Consider the following 9,182-nt stretch of genomic DNA (forward strand, 5'->3'; position numbering starts at 1 on the left):
GAACCTAAGGTTGCGTGGGTTTGGTTGGTCACGTTCCACAGTGGGAACACTGGGAATTATTATTGCTCATCTGTTTGGTCAAAAAATTCCGTTTGGTTGGTCCCATTCCAGCATGGGAATCGCATTATCATTCCACCTCACATGCTGGAATGAGCATTCTCATTCTGAGATCAAAAGGGATAGTGGTTGCCACGAGACAAACAATGCAGCGACCGGTTCAAGTGCCTCAAATCATGCACTCAGAAGCAACTTGACTCTCTCTCTCTCAAGGAAACTGGAGCCAGGTAAAGAGAAGAGAGCCGCAGTTCCACAACGACATCATGGAGTTGTATGGTCAAGTGATTCCTAATTGATTCTGGTTTGTTTGGTCAGGTGATTCATACACATTTCTAGAATGTTTATCATTTACATTCTGAAATTACCCAAACAAACGCAACCTAAATGTACACATATGTGCTCTGACAACTTGGATGCAATCAACAACAACACCAGAAAATGCAGCGTTCAGATAGTATGAAGGGGTCCCACTAGAATGCAGCGCTCCCATCAGGTAACAACAAGTCTTACATTGTACACCATGTCTTTGCGGTCCGAGGGCGATACACCTAAAAATTTGGTCGACAGAACTACAATCTTGAAATACTGACCAGTGCCACCTGCAGTCAGGGAGAAAATAAGCACATGAGAAAAAGATAATAACCATTGAACAGCACTAAAGGTGGAATCCTGATAATTCGAATATGGATTAATTCATACACACCGCCTATATAATTCGAAGTTTCTTCCAGGATCAATTTCAGTCAAGACGATTTCCACATGACAATGTTTGATAATTCGACCTCAAACTGGGCATGTGCGTTAACCGTATTCTCTCCAACAAGAGCGCGAGGTTCCTATTTTTCTTCACTGACCCCGCTACCCGTGCTACTACTGGACACTGGGCTAGTATTGGAGACTGGGGCAATGCTGATATTCTAAACGGATCCATACATGTCTAACAATGCCATTATACTCCACATGAAACTCCAGATCAAAGCTGTGTGTATTCTCCATCTGTATAGGGGCGACTCACATAAGCCAAGTACGCGCTGGTAGGCTGCACCAGCAGTGGGACAGCTCCCGATCAGCCCCGATACTAAAGGAGATCAAGTGCATACGGTTAGAGTACCGCTGTAGTACCAAATCTATTACACAGTAGTACGAAATGTGCCCAAAAGCTACGTCAAGCTTGGCACTTTGATCTTGAATTCTATGTTTCTTCAGTAGTTCATGGGAGAGTAAGGATCTTCCGGCGATGGCCACTTTGTGCTACCTTTTTACTGCAGATTTTGAAACTATTTCTACACGTTTTATTGTGGTCTAGTACGCGATGGTGTCAAAAATAGTAGTTTAAAATACGCATGCAAACTTTGATAAAGTCACAAGAACGCCTAGGTCCCTGTATGGGCGATCACCGGCGTGCAAGGTTCACATACCACTTTTCCTAAAAAAAAAAGGGTATGGAATTGGTGCCGGGACAGGCCGCAAAAGCTGGGCATAGCCCAACTTTGCCAGCCCTCATCGTCAGTGGTGTACTGTCTGATATTGGTACGCATTGCAATGGTTCACAGAAGCAGAATCCACCGGGAGAGATAGCAAGAGGCACTCCCCGGCCCTGGTGCCAGCGATACGTCAACCAACCCATTACTACATAGTACCATGTGGTTGGTTTGACAGCATGAAACAAGGTGGAGGACACCGTTTCATGGTGTCAAACCAACAACATGTGTGAACTAAAACAAGGTTTATCGAATACATAGTGCCAGTAGCACAGCGGCGATCAAAAAAATTTGCGAGAGCTGCCTGAGTACTATTCCGAAGAAATTTCTCTAAAAGCTCAAACCAAATTTGAATTTTTTCGAAAAAGTCCAGAGGTCTATACTTTTGAAATACAGTTAACTCGTTAGGACCAACTTCAAGGGACCGAACAAGTTCAAGTGACCAGGTGACTGGTGTATGCAGGAGCACGTGACCGCTTGTTCAAGCATGTTCGATTGGGAATAAGGGCCGAACGCTGCATCGCAGCCTTTTCGGGCCAAAACCAGTCGACTCAGCGTCCAAAAGACTACAACATACGGGCCAATTGCGGTCATCCGTGCTTTTATAAGAACGAAATGGCGCTTTTAGTGACATTTTGCATACAAATCCCTATCTAGTAGGGCGCAGTCACCCAGTTTCGGTGGAAGTGCGCGAGTTCGATTGGGATTAAAGTAGGAAGGGAGCGTCTCAGCTTCCTCGGACCAAGACCATTCGACTCAGCACCCCGAAGACTACAAATGGTGAAAATTTAATTCTAGCTTTAACTTCCCCTTTAATAAAGTTCTTATCCAGATCTGCCAAAAAAATTGATATGCATATCATATTATGGATAGTATTTATGTGAACGTGCATGTCGTGGCAAATGTAAAACATTTTTCGCATTACATAACCCAGCAACAGGTAAGTACAATGTGCAATGAATTCAGGACAGCATTACATCCGCCTTGTAACATGTTTTGCCAGTACAAGAGGCCTTAACTATCGGAAAAAAACTACAGCCAGCGTACCCACGGGGACCGAAAGTTCGTACCACATGCTGATTTTGTTCAAATCACGATTGAAATTAGTTCGTCTTCATGAAAGTTCGCCGTACAGAGTTCGTCGCAAACGAATAATTTTTGACTTGATATGATGTCTGGCCAACCATAGGACTGGCCCTAGTTCGTACTAAAGGAACATTTGCCTTTTCAGTGTTCGTCATAACAAGGTTTGATTGTACATGTACATCAATGTATCCCTAAGCTCATGTCCCAAGGCGAGCTTGCCTTCTTGCATAAGACCACCACTCGGGCTTGTGAACTATACTACAGGTAGATGGGCACAAAAAATACAATCATGCATCTGTAAGCATATGGTCTTGTGTAATGCCGTGGCTTTGCACAAGACCACTAAAATGCCTGTGAAAATGTCACACGTATTTTAGTGGAGAAGTCAAAGGGCATACACAATATACCGTATTTTTCCCATTAAACGTACACGTCTCCAATACCAGTACGTCTCCAATTGTAGTATATGTTGAGTGTGGATCAAAATATATAAAAGGACACGTCTCTAATAATATGGACCCCAATGCACCTGCCTTCAGAGCTATGACATGCTACCTGAAGCGAGACGCTACCGGCCACCGTGGTAGATCGAAGACAACACTCGCCACCACGGTCATCAAGGACCTCCAAGAAAGGAACATCCCGTTGAAGAGTGTGGGGGACTTGGAAGAGGTCCGCGCCACTGCCACTGACAAGAATCAGTGGCGTGCCATGTTCCATTAGTAACTGCTGCATTTTGTCCGCTCCGCTCAGTGACTCCGTTCTGAACGTTCAAGCAGTAACCGCTGCATTTTGGCCGCTCAGTGCTTGCACTCCGTTTCCCACACGCGCACGCACACTTCCCCGCACGCACACTTCCCCGCACGCACACTTCCCCACACGCACACCTCCCCGCACGCACACCTCCCCGCACGCACACTTCCCCACACGCACACCTCCCCGCACGCACACTTCCCCGCACGCACACCTCCCCGCACGCACACTTCCCCGCACGCACACTAGCACATACATGCGCGTACTTACATACACCCATCTCCATACACACCTCTATCCGGTTGTGCACTTTCATTTCTCTCGGGTTTTTTCTTTTCCTTTTTCCACAACCATCACATGTAGCAGAGCTCAAAAGAGACAGAAGCGGAAAGGTTAGCATTTGCTGCCTTGTACGCGAACTGTTCTATTATTATTATTATTATTGTAGAAAAAAGGACATATGGATACGAGTTAAGAGTAACTCTCCATCACTGTAACTGGATACTATATACAATCAGAAAGTGCAATAACTTGGCACAGAACTGACAGAGTACTGAGACATTCGACGTCCTGACACCTAGCTTCAACACATCTCCGTAGCGCTAACCGACAGCCTTCCAACTTGGAAGGTTCAAGGTTATGAAAAGACCAAAGAGGGGAAGGCAAGCGCGACGAAAATGAGCAAAAGCTACAGTCCCAACGGAACAAAGAATGTTGATTGTTACTGGACGATGACGAGACTAGTACGATATTTGACAAAGCGGTCTAACTACAATTCGAAGCAGAAAAAGCAGCACACCACCCAACTTCAGCCCTCACCATCGTCTACACGGATTTCAAAAGCGTCGACCTCCATTTTGAAAACATGGTGGCTGGCCGCGCTACCCGTAGGCGCACGTGCCCACCGCGTGTCTTAGCGCGAGCTTCGAGCTAAAGTCAGTAAAGATCATGTCGCCCACTCATTTTCCTGTGTTTCCCCATTTCTTCGAACTCGCTCAGCTTTTGCTTCAGCTTTTGCTTCGCTCGTGCTTCAGCTCCACGCTGTAGTCTGAGTTTAGTTCTCTTGTCTTCTTCCAGCAGAATACTGCAAACTCTACAGCACGTCAAGCTTCTCCTAGAAGAGTTTCTTTTGCGTCGAGGCAGACTGTCGATCGTTTCAGTCCTATCTTGCCGTCGTCTCATGAGCGCCCCGGAAAGCAACAGTATCTATTTTCTTGTCGTTCCATTTTCTGGCAAACTCATTCACCTACTACTTCTTCCTTTATGAAAGCTTCAGGTGGCTGAGTTCTCCCACTAGCGACAATCATGCCTTGGAAAAGAACAGGATATTCCTAAGGTATATACAGCCAGTGCAGTGATGTCAGTGTACTGCACTGCAAAAAGCACCTGCATGTACCTGTGTACTGCGCGTAGTTGTTGTTTGTTTTGTCGAGAAAGAATCCCTTTCGCACTCGCGCGGGCCGCGAGGGCGCAGCACGGAAACAGGTCTATTGAATTCATTTCTTGGTCGATTTTGACAACCAATACGTCGTTGTTTTTCTTTTTTCACTGGCTATCCTTTCTCCGCTTCCGAATTGCGATGCCGTCCACCTGGAGAGCCTTGAAGTGAAACGAGTGGAGGCCGGTTTCGGAGGTAATTTTCGGCCAAACGGCAATCAAATCGAAAAATTAGAAGCGGACGATCTGTTGGTATCTATCGAAAGAAGACGTTGGTCCATAAAAAATCTTTGGAAACTACACCGTATGAACCAAGGAATTACGGTAAGTTTGAGAATTTTGGTACATTAGCTGTACGCTGATTGGTCGATTAGCGCGACCGTTGAGAAACGGGCCAGTGACGCTTTGTACAGCGTTGGTGAGGGCTGAACTTGGGTGGGTCATAAATATCAAAGATAAGTAAAGAAAGGGGAAGCTTTGCGAAAACGAATTGTACAAGCCGAAAGCCAAACTCCTACAGTACTCCTCATGCATGACATTGTGATGGACTAGTTGACTACAAAACAAGTTGTTTCACACGACGTACGTTTCGCCGTATGGTTCGTGACCGCTCATCAGGTGTGCAATTTGAAACTCGGATGTTGAGCCATAAATAAATGTGGAAAAAATGTCTCAGTACTCTGTCAGTTCTGTGCCAAGTTATTGCACTTTCTGACTGTATATAGTATCCAGTTACAGTGATGGAGAGTTACTCTTAACTCGTATCCATATGTCCTTTTTTCTACATTTATTTATGGCTCAACATCCGAGTTTCAAATTATTATTAGGCCAAACTAAAAAAGATGTGTGGTTCGACTAACATGGACATTTTTTTTACGGGCGGGCGGATTTTTTTTAAAATATATTTTTTAGTACATGTAAATACACTGTACTGCCTTTAGACACCCAGTACATCGGCATTATTACGCAGTGTTATGCCATACATGTTGTATAAAGGGATCACTGGCTAATACTTTGAAACATTGTGTGGCAGAAATGTGACTTAGAAGTATGTGTGACTCAGCCCTCCGGACCCAATGAACAGTGCTATGGCAGATGTGTTGAGTAAAGAGTATGGTGGCAAATCGTGAAATCTACATTAATTAATTGGAGCATTGTACAGCAGAAACGGTAAAGGGAAAACAGACTGTGACTTGTAATGGGGAGAAACTACAAGTCAAGTCCAAAAGAAGCCGCCTGCGTCCGCAGACTCACGCTGCAAAGCACGTAGACGTGGACGTGTTCAGTCCACGTACGTCAGTCACACGACAGCCCGCCGAAAAAAAAGTTACGGTCGGGCTGAAAAATGTACGGTCGGTCGGGTGAGTCGAACCACAGACTTTTTTCAGTGTGGCCTTATTAATATTATTTTTTTACAAGAGGTCGGAGGCGGATAATACTTTAATAACGAAGTACGTTTTGGGTCGTAAGTATCCACGCAAACACACATCCAGTCAAAATACGGCACTTGTCAAAGTCTTCAGGGCTAGTACTTGTACAGAAACACGTGGGCGCCATCTTGGTTCACGTGACATGTGTCAGACCATGCTGTGTACAGGGAATCTTGCCGTACTTCGCGTCGACTCTGGCCTGTTCAAATCCACGCAAGTGAGCCACAGTTCTCTCTAGCAGGCTGAGATTTTGCAGGCACCGAGTTCAGATGTGGGCAAAGGGATTCACCGAAGGATTTTTTGATTTTCGCAATTTAGACCTCAAATAACACCCTCAAACTCGGTAAACGTGTCCCACCTCTAGGATCGTTTTGGCGAAATTCGCTTCGGTGAAAGTATGGAGCATCTCCTACTGAAAATTTTGAGCCATCGATTGTCAAAATCGGCTCATGTGGAGCTCACTTGTGTCGTTTTGAAGGACGCCGCGCCACGCGCGACTTGCGCTGGTTCTTTCACAAACGGAAGACACCTTCCAGTCAGAACTGCAGACTGTGACAGTGCAGTGCGCACGGCAAGGAAAAGAAGGAGACGTGCATTTTCCATTTGTTGCACTGTGTCCTTTGCTTTTATTGTTCACTGATAACGTGTTCGCAAAATCTTGAGCTAGAGAGAAGACTGACTTACAATCTGATTCATCTAGGCTTCAGCGTGATGCACGTATCCAGACCATGGGAAATATTGGGAAAGGAACCGGGAACCACGAGAATAATTTTTCTGGAGCGAATCCAATTATTACCATGATTCCTTGTTCTTGAACACCGCGCTCCACATCGTCAATGTTCTGCGAGGTAAGGATTTCAGGACTACTGTCGGTTTGTTCGACCTCGGGGCGATCTGATCTACGTCCAGCTGGCCATGATACTGAGCCGAACTGGCCACTAGTTCGCTTCTTTCTCGACTCGGGATAATCAAGCCGGTCAGAGTGCGATTTCCTACCCTGGATGCGATCCATGGTGCGGACTGAAAATAACTACTGAACACCTCCTTGTACAAGCACTGACATACAAGACCGGTGGTGGATACAAACTGACAACAGGAAACCCTAACAGTACCCGCTCTGTCAAAGAAAGTCGAAGGGAAGCAGTTCGAACTAGTTCCAGCACCACCAAAAAATAAAACTATGAAAAAACTAGCACTTGCTCTTGCAGCTAGGTCAAAGACTGCACTGGCAAGTACACTTTTGCGCAGTCGCGATCTCGCGGCCCCGCATCACGTGCGGGTATCTGATGACATAGCGTGATTCAAGATGGCCTCTGACGTGTTTCCCGTTTTGTGATCCCAAATACCAGCCCTGATTTAAGTATCCGAACGTTTTCGGTCCCTTCTCATCAAGGATTATACAGGGAATGGCTCAAGTTGAAAAGACTAAAACTTATAATTATAGCGTAAAGATAATTAGATAACAACACTCGTGACAAGGTGGAAAATTATCAAGTTCAGCACGACACAAAACTCGAAGGAAAATACTAATAGTGGCAACAACATATGTCACGAGTGTTGTTATCTAATTATCTTTACGCTATAATTATAAGTTTTAGTCTTTTCAACTTGAGCCATTCCCTGTGTAATCCTTGATGAGAAGGGACCGAGAACATTCGGATACTTTGACAAGTGCCGTATTTTGACTGGATGTGTGGTTGCGTGGATACTTATGACCCAAAACGTACCTTCGTTATTAAAGTATTATTACTATTATTATTATTAACTAGTTTGAGGGAAAGAGACAAACGGGAAAAGTCTGAAGAAAAAATTGACTGTCACCACCAGGACTCGAACCAGGGACCCTCGCTTGTAGCCAGCGATGCTCTAACCACTGAGCTATGGTGTAGTCGTTATCCTAGCAGAGGCCGTTCAACATTTTCTTCAGACTTCGTAACTCACACTTCCTGTGAATCCACGCAGGCGGGTGGATTATTATTATTATTAATAGTACATGCCGGAATGATGTGATGGGCATTACTGGGGTACAGGCACCAGGGTCCACCTTACTTCGTTACCCGTTCATCATCTTTGTGTCTATGTACACTGATTCTTATAGGCTATTCATACTACAGTCCATTTCAAAACTATAGACGCGTACCTAAGCAAAAACCGTTATGCCAGCATCTATACCACATAAAATCTGTGATCACTTTGTGCATAATTTTTTCCAAATTGGGCGTCTGTTATCCAATCGGTTAGAAACTATATGAGAGTAATTGTGGAGCGGACCTGAGCAATATTCTGAAAGCGATTCTCAAAAAGCTCCAGCCAAATTTGAAATATTTCAAAAAACCCACGCGTCTATAGTTTTGAAATGGACTGTAGGTTACAATACGCATCACGTTTTGGAATAGGACGTACTGGCAGACGTCGTTTTCATGCAGATGCATTCACACAGGCACGTACACGCTGCTCATACAGCTGTGTGTACAGCTTCTTTCGGACACAAACTGCCAGGAACGACAGAACCTAACTCGGTACAGGGGTCTGGATACGTCGTCTACGTTCTCGTATCAGGGGTACGATTTTCCCTCCACGACTAAAGAGCGCAGTGTAATGGTGGACGTTCCATGTTGTCATGGCTATCCGGACGAAAACGTCACGTACGCACTGCTGTTTTTTTGTGCGATTTCACGCCACTTAACAATATGGCCGCCGAAAGTCTCGATGGGGCTTCAATGGCAAGAAAAATTTGAATTTTCAAATCGTCAGAACACGAGTAGGCCATGGTTTCCCCTGGATTTTGGAGATTAGTAAGCCCGGACAGCCCGGGGAACACGCTGATCATCTGCGTCTTGTTTCAAGCTTTCCGCTCGTACCTCACATGACTGTCTTTCCTTCAAGAAACATTTGTTCTGTGTCGTGCGACTTTGGCTTCGTTCTGGAATACTCCTTG

Source organism: Sycon ciliatum, chromosome 1 (genome assembly GCF_964019385.1).
Source record: "Sycon ciliatum chromosome 1, ocSycCili1.1, whole genome shotgun sequence".
NCBI lineage: Eukaryota > Metazoa > Porifera > Calcarea > Leucosolenida > Sycettidae > Sycon > Sycon ciliatum.